The 18247-nt window shown below is 38.0% G+C and overlaps 1 protein-coding gene across 2 annotated transcripts in view; it reads left to right on the top strand.

Moving 5' to 3' along the window:
- Positions 1-18247, top strand: part of GNAL (G protein subunit alpha L) — a 188876-nt gene that overhangs the window by 96382 nt on the left and 74247 nt on the right. The window lies entirely within an intron of this gene.

Below are 18247 nucleotides of genomic sequence, written 5' to 3' on the forward strand. Positions count from 1 at the left end.
GGTTACTCAATTGCCTTTGTTCCCTACAGATCATTAGTTAAAGGTTCAGCAAAATGGTAAGAAATTCAGAACTCAGGAGTATTTCAGATTATCCTTTTTTCAGCTCAGTTATGGTAGTGAGCATTAGACTGGGTGTGGGGAAGGTCTGGTAAGATGTACAGATCTTTCCTTCACGTGATTGATGCACATTTTCTTCTGAAGAAGAAAAAGGGATCTCTTTATTTTAGAAATGTCCCAATTAAGAAAACTGTCCAGCTTGTTTTGAAATTCTTTCAATTTAACTCCACATGAGGTACTACCTCCATTGAGGTGGTTGTAATCTTTTTGTTAATACAGGGGGCAAACTCAGATTCAAAAAATATTCCGTCAATTAACTCTGAAGTGATTATGGATAATGTAGATAAATAATCATACTACTAAAATAGTAGTAAGTGTGAATTCTTACTGAAGTATCAAAATTTCCTAGAGATGAGAGTAGATTTTTTTTCTGATTTGTATATGGGCAAACTGAGCCACCAGAGGTCACAGAGAATAGTTGGCAGAGCCAGAAATAGAGCTCAGGCTTTTCTACTTTCAGCTCAGTGTTCTTGTCACTGGATACCACCAGATGGTCTCCAGATTATTCAGTAAATAAGCCTCTGCATCCTCCATAAATATTCCGCCAAAGCCAACTGGCTGTGTCTCTCGCTTGCTAGTTCCCAGTCTGTGAGAGTGGCTGACTTGGCAGGTAATGCTGTAGCTGGCCCCATTGAGCAATCCTCTACTCTGCAGGTTCTCTGGTTTTACCACGCAGAACAATCTCTTCTCTGCCACTGCTTTGAGCAATTCTTCTCTTCATATCAAGGAACTTTTTGGTTTTTAGTGTAAGACTTTTCTGTGTATGCTTGAGGCAAACAATCTGATTTAAAGAAAAAAATCAGACTGATAACTGCCTGCAGATGTCAGAAAAGCATCTAAAGAAATATTTTATCTGCTTTTAAAAACTGGGTGACTTAATCGTTTCTGTGTGCCTTGAAATTCAGAGGGTAGAAACATATATGCATGCACTTGTGGCTCTGTGTGTCTGTGTGTGTGTAGCATAAATACCAGATGGGAGAGGAGGTTCATGACTAAAAAACAAACTGTCTCCTAGTCTCTCTTAAATCATTTTTTCACTTCCTAGTTTATAGGCCTTTTTTTAAATATCTGTTCTGCTGAGGGTTTTCAAGGATCTTCAGTTCTTCAAAATTTTTCCTATGCAATAATGCGTGCCTCATATAGAAGTGTCCAAACTAACTTTTATGTGCCGCTATTCTGTTGGTGAGTTTAGTAGCAGAAGTCCAAATGCTGGCCAACAGCAGCTTTTCTCAATTCACACTGCTGCTATCATTGTGCTGCCAGTATTTTGAAAAAAAATTAGTTTTTTCTAAAGTAGACAGTTGGCTGCAGGGTGGATGAGCCGGCTGACTGGAATGAACCTTTGACTGGTATTCCCCAAAACTGGGTAAAGCAGTTGACTGGCTGGAGGCAGGGCTGCCATTCACAAGGACCTTGGTACACTCTGCAGAGCTGGGCTCCCAGAAACCTCCAGGAGTTCAGCAATGAGAAGTGCTGTGTCAAGCACCTGGGACAAAAAAACCCTTGAGTACCAGTGTGGACAGGAGACCAGCTGGCCAAGTAGCATTTTCACTGAAAGTTATCTTGGAGGTCTGAGGGAGACAGAATCATTGAGTCAGCAGTGTCTTGTGCATACTGACCACCAGGAAGAGTGTCAGCTGGTCAGGAGAAGAGATTATTCCTCTCTACACAACACTCATGAGACCTTGTCTAGGGGTTGTGTCTAATTCTGCACCCACCCCAAAATGTCAGAAAGCTGCAGCAAGTCCAGTGGAAGAACCATTAACAAAGTGAGGAAAATGATTGAGCCTGGAAAGAGAAGGCTAAGGCAGGATTTAATAACAATCAGTCCCCATTTAAAAGAGACAGGGAGTTACAGAAACAGAGCCAGACCCCTCTCAGAGGTGCACAGGGGTAAAACAAGAGATAACAGACTCACATGCAACAATGGAAGGTCATATTAGGAAAAAAAATTCACTTTGGCCAGACATGAACAGGTGGTCCAGAAAGGCTGTGACATCCCCATCCTTGGACACTTTCAAGATTCAGCTGTAAATGTGATAGGAGTCCTGCTTTGAGCAGGAGGTTGGCCTGGGTGATCCAGAAACCACTTCCAATATAAATTTCTCTGTGATTCTATGTGTATAGCTGGTTCATGCCAGAGGTGTGTGTCCTTGTGGGGTGACAGACTTTGGAGTACCTGTAACTAGTGAGATTGATCTACATCTTTCCTGCAAAGAAAATACAGCTATATGTAATGCACGTCACACAGTCAAGAAGTCTAAAGCAGTAAGCAGCCTGCATGTATTTCTTTGTTTGTTTTCACCTAAATGTAGAGCTTGAAGAACTTGAAGTTGGAGCTTGTACTCTTGGTTTATAAATTTTCCTGATCGTGGCAAAAGAGAAAGAACAGTTTTGAAACAACATTTGAGTTATATGGATGGAATCACCAACAGAAAGCATCCAGATCAGCATCGAATGAACTGTTGTAACTCAGCTGTGTAGATCCCAGTTGTACAAGAGCCAAGTATAGCTGTGAAGAAGTGGCCAGGGTCATGATGATATAAGGTGGTAACAGAAGGAGAAGGCATCAACTGGTGTCAGACTTGCTCCCGTTTCAGGTAGCCTTGTTGAAACTGTTCCCCGTGGCAAGGACATTTCTTGTATCATCCCACCTGTTTTGGAGGTGTTGGCCACCATCCTTAACAACCTGAAGACAGCTCACCGAGAATTAAGATGCCCAGTTTTACAGGGCCAGAACAATATAGTAATCACATACCACAGAAATTACAGGTCCCACTTCAAGGGACAGTGTGTTTAAAAATGTAGCATGTAAAGGTGAGAGTTGAGTATTAAACTGGCTGCTTTAACAATTTCCACATTAGCGAGGTCTCCCCAGTGACCTGTCACTTCTGCTGCAGTTTTTTCAGGAATGCTTGGTCTCCTCTGTTGGCTGGTGGTGTCCTCAACCACTGTTTCTGTCTCTCTACAGTAAAGGAGCCAGGCTACTCTGCTATGAGTTCTGCCATCTCCATAGGCTTTAACTGAGAATTGGAAGATAGGGCAATTTGTCTGTCAGCTTCAGAGTTTATTTGGTTTAAAAATAAATCATGAGATGGAGGTCAGCTGCCTTTTCATGCAAATCAGTGTCATGGTTTCAACTTGATAATTTTGGTACTGTGCAAATTGTTGTTCATTTGTTGCAGTCTGTTCTCAAGTTTCTCTGCCTGACCTCTAGATGCCCCAAAAAGTATATGCAAACTGAAGGGAGGAGGAGAAGGGAGAGAGATGTTTATTGAAAACTCTTACTAGGATTTTCAGAATTTACCAGTGTTGGTTATGCAATTTTAATGTTTCAGTTTTAAATACCCTCAGTAATTGGGTCCATTTAAGATGTGAGGACAAGGTGTGAGCAAGGAATTTTATGAAATCAAATCAGTTGTTCTTGCAGTGTGTTTCTTTGTAGGTATAGATATATATCACCATGCTCTATGATTATTTTATATATGAAACACATAGGAACAAGAGGTAGGGATTTCCTATCAATATCATCAAAACTGGCTTTGGAATCTGCTGTGTGTTGACGTTGGAAAATGTAGGCTCAAGAGAACAGGGATAATGTGTTTGTGGAATGCTGTCAAGTTTGCTAGCCTTAAAAGTAGACATTTTGATGCATGATACAGACACCCACCTGACTAATTATATTGTCCCCCTGCTCTTTTGGTTGTTTTCTAATGGCAGAATTGAAGTGCAATTTACAAGTTATTTGCAACTTCTGGAGAAGAGGATTGTTCTACATGAAGGGAGAAAGATACAACCCTCATCTACTTAGAAGAATGTGACAGAGAAAAGTGTTTACACAGGCTTATGTCACGCTCAGCTGTATGCTAAAACAGCTGCTCACTCTAATTTAAGACTAAGAGCATTGACAGTGTCCACTAAAAACACTGGGCCTATTGTGTTAGCAGTCCAGATAACCAGTAGTTGGCATCTAGGCTACTATTTTCTTTCTTTTTTGTTTTTCTTTTCTTTTTCTTTTTTCTGGTCCTCTCCATGATCCTTGAAGTTGCAGAGCCTTTCAAAAGCAGTTTTCATTTTCATGTTTTTACACAAATACATACATGCATGCCCTATTTGCCTTACTTTTCACTGTTCCCAAACATTTTTAATCTGAGGCCATAAAGGAAGATGAAACCATAACCTCATTGGTTTCTTCCTACAACATCTCATGGATTAAAAAATCCCCTAAGGATTCTAAATTGTAACCTTTACCTTCAAGTGTTCTTTGCTTTAAGCTGAAATTTTTGGGTTTAGTGATTCATCAGTTAGTGTGAGGTTTTATTTCTAGAGAAATGTTAGGAGCATAGTTTCAGGTATTTTCTTCAGCTTCCAAAATCCTGTGCCTGATTTTATAGGGTCAAGAGCTACTCATCTTTTTAAAATGTCTGGTTCTGTTTGGCAGCTGATGCCTCTGGAAAATACACAGGCTGGCTTGAAGGGGAACACTTCATTGAAAATGCTGAGTTCACAAAACTTCTGAGCAGAGGGCACAAAGCTCAAAGTGTTGTTTGAAAGAGATTTTGATAGCAAGGTCTCCTGAATCTGCTTCTTTACTTAGGTCTGCCACATTCATAAATTTTTTGCTTCTTTTCCTTGAAAATAATAGAGGTAATACAGTTTTTTGCGTGGTTTCTTCTTCGTTACTGATCTCCAAAGATCTCAAAGATCTCCTGTCTAAAAGGATCCTTGCACCCTGCATGTGAAAAAAAATCTGAGGGATTCCACTGACGAGGCTTCAACAAATGAGGATGCTCCATCCAAAACTTTTAACTAACCTTGAGAAACTGAACTCTCATCAGACTGAAAAACAAACCAACTTCCACATCTCTCTCATTTAAAATAATATTAAAAAAAACTATCTTAGAAGTAATTTCCTTTCTCTGTGGGAAGGCAGCAATGATATGCTACTGAAAGTCATCCTAACTTAAAGGACCACACAGCCTGAAAAAAACAAGTCCCGCTTCCCTCATCCCTTCGAAGGACCTCCCCTACTTTTTAGGTTAAATGGAAAGAAAATCAGATGGAGTCAGGGCTCAATCTCCAAGGTTTGCCAGTCAAGGTGATCCCAGCTTCTCATTCCAAAATCAACATCACATTTTTATTTCCGGAGAAATGCAAGACACAAGGGAAACCAATCCTTCTCACTCCTGCACATGTAGAAAAAGTAATCAGGAACACGGATAAATGACACCAAATATAGTATATTACTTTTCAGTTCTCTCAGGTGGTGTGGCCCTAGTCGATATGTGTGCCTCTTCAGAGAGGGAGGTGAACAGCTGGAATTTAAACCATTGTGCAGAGAAGTCTATGGACAGGAAGATACTTTACTAACAGTATTGGTCAGAAGCAGATCAAATCTTTAAGCTGTTGTATTATTCTTTATGTTGTCTTCAAGGAAAAAAAAAAGGCAATGCAAAACTCTCCGTAGAACAAAGCAAAAGAAATTGAGCTGGTGCTTTCATTTTTGCCTAGCGGACTTGTTGCACAAGGTGCCCCCAAAGTGTTTCAAGGTTTTCTGATTCCCATAAGGTTTTTATAGTGCAAGTGGTGGGTTTGAGGGTTTTTCTCTGTTAGGTATCCTTTTTTGCAAAGTTACTTTGCAGAACCTAAGATAGCTGTAAGAAGTTCCAGTTGATGGAGATGATCTGAACAGCAAATGCAAAGAAAATATTTAGAAAAAAATGAAAACCTATAAGATATTATCAAAAACGTCTGAAGAAAAACAACTGTAAATAACAAAAAGAAGTTCAGCAGTACTTTGCTAAAACAGGGCTGCAGCAGCGATCAAGAGGGTCTCTCTGCAGAACTGCTCCAGACAGAGTAAACACTGGTGCACAGCTTAAACGTGATGTTTGTCTGAAGTTAAACAGTTGGAAAACAAACTCTGTGAGTTTATCTCAATGTGTTCAGGACACCTTTTGCTGTGGGAAGTAATCTGAACTGGGTGGCAAGGGAATGCAAAAAAATTTTTTTTCTATCTAAGAGACAAAGTTCGTATTCTAAAATCAAGTGTTGGACAACTGGACCATCTGGAGACTCTACCCAGTGAGAGGATAGGTACCCATGAAGACAGAAAATCAGTCTCCAGATGCTTTTTGAAGGCATAGGAAAACTCTCAGTGAAATCTAAAATAAATTTCCCACTACTCTCAGGTCATATATGGACCTCATGACACTCTGTTGCTTTGACAAAACTTAAAAGAAGTAGAGATCACCTACAACTGAATATAAAGGAGAAAATTTGAATCATCTAAGACCATTATTTTAGTAATTGTGAAAAAGAAGAGAAATTCCTTGCCCAGATCGTAAAGAAAGATACAGAGATCAGAGACAACACTTACTTTGAATGTGTTTGTTTATTTACTTCTTCATGGTTGTGTTTCATTTTATGTTTATAGGACCTTAGTGTTTAAAGTCCAGAAGCAGTAATCAGACTATCAGTGTGTATTGTTGGGAAAAGAAACTCCACTTCTAATGAAAGTATTTTTTTTTTAATCATATCCTTCCAATATAGGAAATAAGTGCAAGGTAAAATGTGTTGGTGACCATTTAAAGAAAAATCTTGACGGTAGTAGTTTATTATGTTTATCCTTATGATAAATTTCCATTTACTGTGAGGGATGAACATAGATGTATTTTTTAACTCTTTTAAAAGACACCATGAAAAATGAAGATGTATAATGATGTAAAGATGCATGAGGTAAAAAACACTGCAGCTACAGGGCAGTACATTTGTACATAGTAGCACAATAAAAACATTTATCCTGTGACATTTCCCCTTATTTCTGTGAGATGATTACTAAGAATTACAAAAAAAAAAAAAAATTCAGCTTTAAATCTCAAAACTCCAGAATACAGGAGGTGACACAAAATTCAGTGGATTGGAATGGATCAGACAGTATCCACAGACAGTGCAGAGCAGATTCTTGCAGAGACCTAAAGCTGCAAAATACTCAGGGATCCTCCAAACAAGGGAGACCAACTGGTTCTTTAAGGGAAGGGCCCTTCCAGTTTGAACCATTTGCTGTTACTCATTGGTGCTGGCACCCAGACAAAGTATCCCTCCCTCATACATTCCTTTCTCACTAGATACATAATTATTCCTTTACAAGTTGTCATAGTTTTAAGCTCCTGACTCAGGTTTCTTAAATACCATCTAAGACAACTGTGTATTCCCTTCTCAGAAACAAGAGTTAGGGGTAGCCTGCAAGGAGACACAGTTGCTCTCCACTCTGAACTTCTTTTTCACCATGGCTTGCGGCTGGGTGCACAAGTAGACATTCTCTTCAAGAGGAGGTTTTTGAAGGATTTCTTAATGATTTCTATTAACAAGAAGTTCCTTCTTTTGGACTTCAGTGGCACTTTGCATCTGTGGAGTCAGATGGTCACTTCTTTTGAGCCAGGATGACACAGTTGGTTCTCAGCTGCATTTTAAGTGTTACTTCATTCACGTCTCCTGCCACAACACTTCCAGGCTTGGCAAGACTTGAGAGAAAGCTGCTGCCAAGTCAAACCTTTTTACCTCATCTCCACCATTGCAGAGCCCGGAGTGTTGTGGGCAGCCCCGGGAGAGCAGTACATGATGGAAGTGGTTAGTGAGGAGTGTCCTCTGGTCAGCTGTGCAAACAGATGGTGCTGTGCTGGACATGGCACACTCCTCAAGGCGTGGAATCTACATCTTGTGAACCAAGTACACAGGGAATCATAAGATGCCCGGGTAAATAGCAGACACTGTTCATGTGGGTGTATTGTCTGACACACACCTCTGCACACGTGGAAGTGCATGTTCTCTCTGTTTTTACTCAGGCTGGAAAGAGTTGATCTCATTCTTTGGAATTCCTGACAGAACATGGGCAAAGTCCTTTACGTGCCTCTTACTGCCCTTCTTTTTATCCATCAGATACTGCTCTTTCAAGTGATTTTTTTATACTTAAAGCCTGTTCCTCTGTAGAAAAGAGAAACTGGACTTGCTGGGCTTTCTTACAAAGATTTTTGTGAATTAGTGGATTTTAATTAAGAGCTCATTAGAAATCTGTAAGAAGAGTTTTGCTTATTTTGAAAGACAGTTTATAGTTGTTTTGTATTAATGCTAACGTTTTGAAAAGGGTCCTCATTGTTATTTTTTTATTTTCATTTAGTTATGCTCTTTTTTAAAGCTAGAATTTTGAGTGACAGGGAGTAAACAGTATCTAAATAGATTAATTATTACAGAAGCTGTTACGACATGAGAAATTTTAGATTTATTCTGAAAGGCACAGTCACATGGAATGGCACAGCCAGTAAAAACCTGCATCAGTTTTTTTGAGTTTATATTCTTTTCCCTCTCTTCGATAGGTCCTTCTTATTGGAAAAAAACCCAAACGATGACTGTGAGCCCACATGTCTGTGACATGTACATGCTGAAAGGGTTACAGCTATGGCAAAAGATATTTTAGTCAAGTCTTCAAATAGGAATCAGGCAAGATTGAGTTGGGGTCATGAATACAGGAGTGTGCAGTCACCTCACTGTTTTGAGCAGAGGTTTTGGTACCATTTCTCATCAGGAGGTCTGTGATCTTTTGCCGGTGCCCATGGACACAGAGCTGCTTCTGCTGCTTCCAGGTTCAAGAGTTCGCCACTGGCATTCACAGTGTGAGGCAAACAGAGTCTGTACTCAGAATTGGTCTAGAAGCTGGCTAGCCAGCTTTGTCATCTGACTTCAAAAGCACCACACTGGGCTTGGTTTGGGAGGGTTGCTTCGTTCACTTTTCCTTCAAGTAAAGGTAGACTTCTTTATAAATTGTTACAAATTAGGTTTCAAGAGTGTTACACAGTTTTTTGTTCTGCTTTCTGTTTCTCCTGGGCAGAACCTTTTCTTTCAGGCTTTGAAAATGAATGGCTGCAAATTTCAGTTGTTTGTGTACACCTGAAATAATCTTATTTCAATTGTTTCATGATGCCAAATAAGAGTAAGTTTCTCACTTTCATTTTGATTGTGAAAAAGTTTGCTTTGGTGGTCTGCATGGATATAGTAATTTTTAGTGATCATTTAATGTTCCAGCACAACGCAAATATTTCATTTTTTCAATTTTTTAAAATGTGCTTATGTTTAATTAAGTAGAGCAAAACTTTGTATTCTTTCTCTTTAAAATGGAAACTTAAATCTCTTAGTTTGCATTCTGTTTGTTGTAACATTATTGGCCAAGTACAGATACGGTGTGATCAAGTATGGAGCTATTTCAGGAGCTAAGACTCAGGAAAATTAATCTGGGACAGTTTGCAAAAGAAAAGATTAAGATTTGAGCATAAGTTTTTGTGAGTTTAACTTCCCTGGGAGGTGGAAAACTTGGGAAAATCACGTTACTTGCTTCAAATATCCCTTTTCCACAGAAATCCATTAAGTACTGTGGCTGAAGTGTTCTGTGGGATCATTTGAAAATCAGGTGATGTATTTGTGTTGATTAAGGGAATCTGTGTTAGGAATCTGAAGGAAACATTGTAAGGTTAGGAATTACAATAATTGCTTCAGTCCAATAAATGTAGTTAGATCAATGAAAACAATACCATATATGTGCGCTTTTTTCTGCTGCATCCATCAGAACAGAGAGGAGTTGGATAGGCAGGAGTTTTTAGGAATACTCTTGAGTCTTTCTGAAATAAATCGAGTCTTTTCTTTTTGTGTGTATCTGTGTGTGTGTGTGAAAAACTACTGGGCTTTTCCATGGTACTTCTCTAAATGACTTTTTATTGTTTTCTTAATACAACATGTAAGCTGGTATCCTTTGTGTGGGTACTGGGTGTTTCTTTTAGACTTGGATGTCACTTAGACTTAGTGTCACACTTGTGCTTTGCAGACAGTGCATGCTCTGAGAATACTTCATAAAAAACAGTATGTGCCACTGCAGTTGAAGAAGGACACTTGAAACCTGAACATGATTTTGCTGCACGAGGCTATTTTAGTAGTAAAGAAACCTTTGTAAGAAACTGTGGCTTTGTGTACCTACATTTGCTTTCAGAAATTCAGCTGTTGAAGAAACATCGTGCTATCTTGAGAGGGCAGTCATATGGGAAAGTGCAAGAGTGTTTTTATGTGCCATGACACAATATTAATTTTTTCTTCTTTCCTCTTAAGTGAAGTGTAAGAATAAATATTTGTACTTGGAAGGATTTTTTCCATAGAAGTGTGTTGGACAGATTTTGGTTTTGTAGTAGTGTATTCCAAGTTTCCGAATACTCTGATTTAATATATAATTAAAAATATGTATTTAGAAGTTATGTGATAACAGATGTTTCAGAGATACAAGCTACACTTAGCTACTATAACCTGATTTAACTTAGTTTGAAAGGATTACTGCGGCTTAAGGAATTGGTTTCCTGTGGTAACATGAGAACACATGGTAGCATGAGAACACATGTATTACATGCAATTACAACTTACCAGGGATTGTGGTTATCCATGTCCATCTTAGCAATAATGGAAAAGTAATACTGTAGTGACTTACTTTGTTCTTATCATAAAGCACCAACCAGTTTCCAGGTGATTACTGTATATTCAGTGTGGATGGGACTCTATAAAAATGTTATTATCTGTATGCCAGTTATCACTAATTTTGAAGTAGTATTTTGAAATTGCCACATTTTTTTTCTCCTTGAATTAGTCGTGGCACAAATAGTAGGTTTCATGAGCTGCAGGTGTAGAGAGGTGGGTTTGTATCACGTTCGGAGATGTCTATTCTTGCCTGCCACTTACATTGCTGGTGCATTGCCCTCTTGCCACAGCAAACAGGAGCTTTTGCTTGGATCTTCAAAGCAGCAGAAGGCTGAATGCCTTAACACAGTCCCAGTGGGTCTTCTGACAGTCCACAAGTGGCATTCTGAAGTCCACAAAAAATTATGTCCAGGCTTTAATCTTCAGTATTTACACAGGTCTTTGGGCATGATCAGAAAATACTGTTAACCATATCCAAAATAAATATTTTATACTGTAAAGCGAGAAAACTTGAGTAAGCATTCTTCTGTGGATCTTGATTTACAACAACAAGAAGTATATATACTTTCAATGAAGCATTCTAATGATTTAAGTCCCTTACAGTTTATCTGTATTTAAACGTTACAAAATTAAAGAGTACAGTTTGGTCATTCTAAACATACCTTGATTGTTTATCGCAGTGGGGTATCTTCTTCTGTGAGGTTCCTTATTTTGCAGCCATGAAGAAACTACTGATTTCATATTGAAGTTGTAGTTCTCCCCTTTTCCCTAATGACACAAATACATCAACAGCATAAGAATACGCATTCTTGATAGAACAGTTTATTTGGATCAGTAAAATTTTCAAGTTCTTAATAACTTACTGATTTAAGTCCTAAGTGCATTTGGAGGGGAGGAGGGCACGTTCTAGCAGTCAAGTTAGCTGCTAATACACAGCTAACACAGTTCAGTCAGAACTACAGAACTGATAAATATCATCTCAGTGGTTATTATAAATACAGCTGCTCATTAATTTTTTCCGTACAGCAGCCTTTCGTCTGGAAATGCTGACTCATTGAAACCAAAAGTTTTTAAGAATCCAAGAAAACTTGGAAGAGTGTTTCCTAACAAAACTCTCTGCTAAATGTGCAGCCAGGGAGAGCTTCCAAGGCAGACAGTCAGAACACTCATCTGGGAAATTCAGATTTCTGCTCTGCCTGGTTCTCAGTCAGAGGGCAGAGTGAGATAGCTCTTTTCCCAGAGAACTGACAGGACCACCAACTCACTGGACTTGCAGGAATTCTCTTTGGTTTAGATACTAAGGATAGGCTTAACTGATGTATGTTAAGACGTACATACTGGACTTTTAAGCGCATGTATCTTAAAGAACTTGGTTGTGGGAAAAGTGAACGAACACAGCAGCAATTCATGGTGGTGTCATTTTACTGTCCAAACAGAAAACGAAGATCTCTCTATAAGGAAAAGTTACCTAAATCCGTTAAAAAACAGACAATCTCAGCTTGCTTGAGCTGATGGTGCTAAAATGCTTCTTTCCTCAGCACAAAGAGTAATAACCAGGAAATAACAAGGTCAGCTATCATGCTCTTCGTCCCTTTCACTTGCTAGAAAACACTTTCACCCTCAGCTAGTTTCCTTCCAGAATCACAGCCAGCACACCAGGGCCTTTGGTTGGAGTGGGGTCTTGGCTCCTGTGCTGCATGGCTGGATGCTGATGTGTTGTGCTGATTTGTAATCATTTACATGCTGCATACTTCCATACATGATTCCATAGTCTCAACTACTGCTGTATTAAGTACTGTAACAACTTGTAAAGGGTGGGGTGAAAAACGACTGTTCTGGACTTCATTCTTGCAGAGAAGTTAGAAAATCAGAAGAGCAAAAGAACATCTATGCAGGGATGTAGAAAAGACATGGTACATTTTTCAGAATGAGGCTATGAGTGTTGGATCTAGGGTATGCTGGGAGGATAATGTGAAAAAATGTAAGAGCATTCCTGTTTCTGTATCTCAAGAAAAACATAGCCTTAAATAAAACTACCACATAAATAAAGTCTCAAGTCTTGTATGAGAAACTGAATAAAAATAAATAATTTATGTTCATATAAAGAATAGTTTCAAAATTCCTTGACCATAGAAAATACTAATTCTTATAAACGGAGTATCTCTTAGGAATTTTGTTGAAATAAATAAATGCCTAAAATGGGGATTCATGACTTTATTTGACAATTGTACCAGCTCCTCATCAATCCTTTAAGGCAAAGCCAGAATCAAGTTATAAAAATCGACCTTCTATTTATCTTTGCAGTTTAATCATTTGCAAATTATCATTCTTACTGATAGCATTCATAATAATCTACTCGTGTAAGCACGTGTGCATTCCACTGAGTGCATTTTTTCAGTTCATTTAGGATGATTAGAAATTGCTGGGTTGAGTATTTTGTGAAAGTTTTACAAAATGTTTGCCTTGTCTTTATGCAAGCATGTATAGAAACCAAGATATTGCTTACATTCTTCGCATGCAGTGGTGTTACTAAATTGGGAAAAATGTCATGTTTAACTGCAGCTGAATTTCGATTTATTTTGTATTGAATAATTCTAACTTTTGAAATGGCAAGTCGAAAGGGGGAAAATAGTTCAATGTTAAATAATTAAGGAATATTTTTTAATTAGCATTTCAGGAGTGAGATAAAATTTGGCTGTAGAAAGAAAACATAATAGATACATTTTGGCTTTTAGGATTAGTAACAGACTATTGTGTAAAGTCATTCTCTGTTATCTCTATTGTTACAAAATCAAGGATCATTTTTTAATTTGACTAATGATGATACAAGTTAAAAAGTAAAAATACCTTAAAGCCCAACTGACAAAATGAAGGTACATTAAAATATGTGAGCTAAGGTGAAAAAAAAGCTTCCTTAAAAAACCCACAGCACAGGGAGAGCAGAACACTATGGGTACAAATGTTTGGGTTTGTTGGGTTTTTTTACAGAAAAAACTTTACTGCTGTTAAGAGATACAGGCAGAAATGAATGTAGATGTTTTAGTCCCTCTCAACTAGAGTGCTTTCATTAATAACACTTTTTTTCTGCTGCTTTACCATAGAAGAACTAGAAAGACAGGTAACTCTAGTGCTAAATCTCTAAGGTCGAACACTATTCTTCCTGTTACCTGCCATGCTAATTCCAGAGGACCAATGGGTCCTTTGAGTACTTTTCCCATACTTACTGTAAGGGTGATGCTTAGGGTAGATGCTGAGGCTGATTTACAGAGCAAAGATTCATTTCCATAATAAATGTTGGAAATCACAGAATGTCTGCAATTTTTTTTGTTTTCTTTATTTTAACTACTGCAAATTTTCTCCTTTTTTATCGGCAAGGAAGCAGAGTTATGACATTCTCTACCAGATCAATTGGGTGTCCGATTTGAAATTGTGAAGAAAGAGGAAAACAAGTTTTCAGTGACTACATTAACTCCTGACATATTCTGAGATGCTTTTGCTTGTCTCTTGCTGTCCATTTGTTTTCTCCTCACTACTTTACATTGTTAAAATCTGAAGATAAACCATCGTAACCAAATTTACATATTTGTTCCCCTGCCCTTTAAAATAATCAGAATGTCTGCTGCAGATTTTAAGTGAGTTACACACACTGATGTATTTCACTCAAGTGAAATACTTTCCACATTAAAACTTTTTGCTGGTTGAGAGGTCTTTAGGATATCAGAAATCAAATTAGGAAACTAAAGGTTTTAGACTGCCAGAGAAAAATAATTTTAAATCACTCTTTTATGTAATACTTTTTTGCAAAATACAGTCGAAGTCACAAGACAGCATCTGTCAGGGCATTTTTATAATTGCTGGAGGGTTGGCTGAGATGGTTGTAAATTCTTGTCAAGTGAAGAAATTAGTCATTGAAACTGACCTTTTTTCCTTCAAGTTTCCAAAGTTTCTCTTAAGAATGCCTAATTTCCTGTTAAGAATATTTATTTTATTTTCTCCTATTCAGATTATTTGGAATGCTTTATTTCTCTCCAAACTCTCTTTTCTCCTTCTCCTCCCAGCTGTATAGAGGAATAGATAACCAATTTAGAATAAAAAATGATCTCCCATCTACTCCTGATGTTAGAGTAAGCTGGTTTTTAACAGTACACCAAGTAAAATCACATTGAAAACATGTCTCCTGTTTGCGAGCTAGCGTGATAAGGAGAGGGAGCTCCCCACCAGAGGAGACTTCCAGGGAGTTTTATTTTTTTTCCTACAGCTTGACTGGAAGGTAAGAGCCTCTTTTCTGGTACAAAAGATCTAGTCATAGCCTAGATCTAAACCATATCATAGGAGCTTTACAAATAGGAGAGAAATCAAATGTTCTGGAGGTTGAAATATGCCACTGATTCAAAACTTCAGTGCCGCTCAAGTGTGGAACCTAAGACCATTCTTGAGGAGTGTTTCAAAAATGTCTCTTTCTCTAAATGTGGCAATGTTGCATCTGATATTAACTGAAGTACAGCCATGGTCTTCAGGCAATTTCTCAAAGAGGGTGCATATGTAGATCTAAGAAGATTTTTCCCCACAACCTGTACTTTTAGCATTTAAAAAAAAAAGGAAAAAAAACAAAGCTGGACCAAAACAGTCATTGTAGCGAGCACATTCCCATCGGGTGTCCTTACCTGTTCTGGAGGATTTGCTCAGCTGAAGGCAGATGCTTGTAAGGTTGTTGCTCCTCCTTCTGCTGTCCTTGTTGGTGGCTTATCCTCCAGAAAGGAAGGAATCATTCCCCCACAGCACCTTCCTTGTTTGCTGGTTCTCTTTGTCATGTATGCTACCTACCCTTGTCCTTAAGAAGCCAGTGAGAAACTTCTCTTTACAGCTTCTGCCCCTTTTGTCAGGCAAAATCTCCAATTAGTCAATCTTCCGCTCCCCAGGATGTTTGGGTTAGAAAAGCTTATTTACCTTTGGCAATAGCTAATTTGTTTTTGTCCTAGTACACCACAGTCTTAAGTGTTATGATTCCCTTTCATTAGCCCGATGCCTGTAGTTTCAGTGGTTTGGGGAATCTGGCTCAAATATATAACGTTTAATACAAAAAAAGTTTCATAAGCAGAACTTGTTTTCCAGATCATCTCCAAAAACCATTATTGTTACAGTTGAAAGTTTCTTAGGGAGTTTGTTAGGATTATCGCATGAAAATTTGCACGCAAACTAACATTCACAGTGTATTTCATATTTTTTTCATCATTCATATGACTATAATTGCTTTTTTATGTTTATACGGGAGAAATATTCTCAGTTCATATTTGCACTGTTCTTGAATTGCAAAAAATAACGCAACATCTCACCATATACTTGACCTACTCATGTCGAATGTGCCAACAGGTACTTGTATAATTTCTGTCCAAAGTGTTACCCAATTGCTCAATCCACACCTCCATGAACAGGTATTTCCAGTAGTGTGCTGTACTTCTGGAAGCACAATTGGCTTATTACAGTGTTACTTATGTTAAATACTGAAATAGAAGTGTTACCAAAATCCCCCATTTAAAAAGAAATCATAACAGTAATATAGCAAATTCATAGACTGCATAGTCCAAACTGTCCAGAAAAAAAAAAAGCAAGATGGAACACTGGAACTGATTGCCTTGATAGAGTATTTAATAGTTTTCAGCTAATAGAATAGTTAATAAAATGGATAGCAATACACTGTTTTTCCCTCTTTTTATAATTCTGTGGTGATCCAGGTAAGACTGATTGCTTATTTTTTTAAGCAACAATCTCAAAGAGAAAATAAAACTCTTGAAGAAAAGGCAAAGGCATGCTGTATTTCTTTCAGCAAAGAATTGAGTTGTATGCTGGAAAACATGCATTTGGACTCTATTATATGCTCGCCCTGGCTCTCTGAGTGGTGTATATAATCCCAGATAAATTTAACCATCTGAAAAGTGAGTGTAATGATTCAGTATAGAGCTATGACATGCTTCAGTTGCAGCTGAAGTACTTTGTGACCTGTGCTTGAGTCATTTTGGAAGAGCACATGAGTTTTTCTTACTGTTTATACTTAGAAAGAGATACGGAAAACACTTGTTTTCCATGGGATACCAGCATCAAACTTATATAACTTCCTAAAAATAGATTTTTTTTTTCATACATCATAAGAATTGTGACTGGTTTTGTAAAGCCAAACAGAATGGGATCTCTTGTCCTGTTATTTAGTGATGTGTGTGGTTTATCTCTGTTTAAAGTTTTAAGTCAAAGTCAGTTAAAGCGTAGTCTGTGCATGCGCATCAGCTGGTGTTTTCCTTGGGCACTGTCAGTGCCCAGGGAAAGCTTGGACCCCATCCCTGTGGTGTCTCCATCTCTCTCCTCGTGCTGCCCCCAGCTGGGCTCTCACCCCGAGACTGAGCCAGGCAGGAAGGGTGTCTGTACAGGGTGCTGCCTTTCCTGGGCAGTGGCCTTTGGAAGCAGGGAGAGAGTGACCATTTTCAGGGAGCTGCTGCATGTATGTGGGGAGTGGGCGATTGCCTCCGGGGAAAGCCAGGAATGGCCTCTGTCGTCCTCTGGCTCGGGCATCCCAGTGGTTTGGCATGACAGCATGGGAGCCCTGAGTAGACAAGAGGTGACTGGTTGGTTTTACAAGCCATTAGGGAACAGTTAGTGCATCTGCAAATAAAGTGCATGCTTTTCTTAGAAGAGTTTTTAAGTTGTTAGTGCTGACACTAAATGCTCTGGATGTGGAAGAACAGTTTGGATGCTGTATATGCAAATAGATGTGCTAATAATGCATGTGCTAATGTTATTTTACGGTACATTTTATTTCTGATTTTTTCTTCAGGTCTGAGATAGTAGCAAAATATGAATGATGAGGGAAATACTTTCATATTTCAACACTTTGTTGACTTAATGTTTTAACTAAAGAACTCAAAGATGGATGTGTCTACGTCTATGGTTTATGACATACAATCTTACATCTGGTTTATGACTTGTAATCTAATTGTGTGGTCACACAGCAGCTGTTTTCTGGGAGGTGTGTTAGATAATCTGTAGTTTTCTAACTTTGTTCCTGGAAATCTTCATTATGAGCAGGTAAATGTTAGTTGCTACATACAAATACAGTATCTATAGCAGTAAATTACATCTGGAAGTTGCTGATGTGGCTGTAAATCTGCAAACAGAAATTTCCAAGTCAGAGAGAGGACTGACTCAGCATTTTGGAATGTACCAGATTTATACTGCACTAATGGAGAATAATTTTGTATATTCAGAAGAATGTTGTAATTGTTCTAAAAGTTGCTATTAGCATTTCTTGATTTAAATTACCAATCAAATACATAGTTCAATAACATTTAAAAACTGGTAGCTGTGCATTATGTTTGTAAAGAGATATATTTTGAGAACTGAAATTAAAGAAGGATCAGTTGTTTTTATATGCTCATCTATATATATCAACATATAAAATATATAAATATATATCAAGATATAAAAACAATATATAAATATCAAATTAAATTTGCAAGATGTGGAACTCATGAGTGAGCTTGATAAATGTCACAATTTCACCAAAAGGTTTAATAACCATTTTGTTTTAGTCACAGGGAGCATAATATCTGAAAATGTGGTGCCAATTAAATTATAT

Source organism: Corvus kubaryi, unplaced genomic scaffold, assembly GCF_017639235.1.
Source record: "Corvus kubaryi isolate FWS band 111438036 unplaced genomic scaffold, C.kubaryi_AGA036_p1.0 132, whole genome shotgun sequence".
In the NCBI taxonomy this organism is placed as follows: Eukaryota; Metazoa; Chordata; class Aves; order Passeriformes; family Corvidae; genus Corvus; species Corvus kubaryi.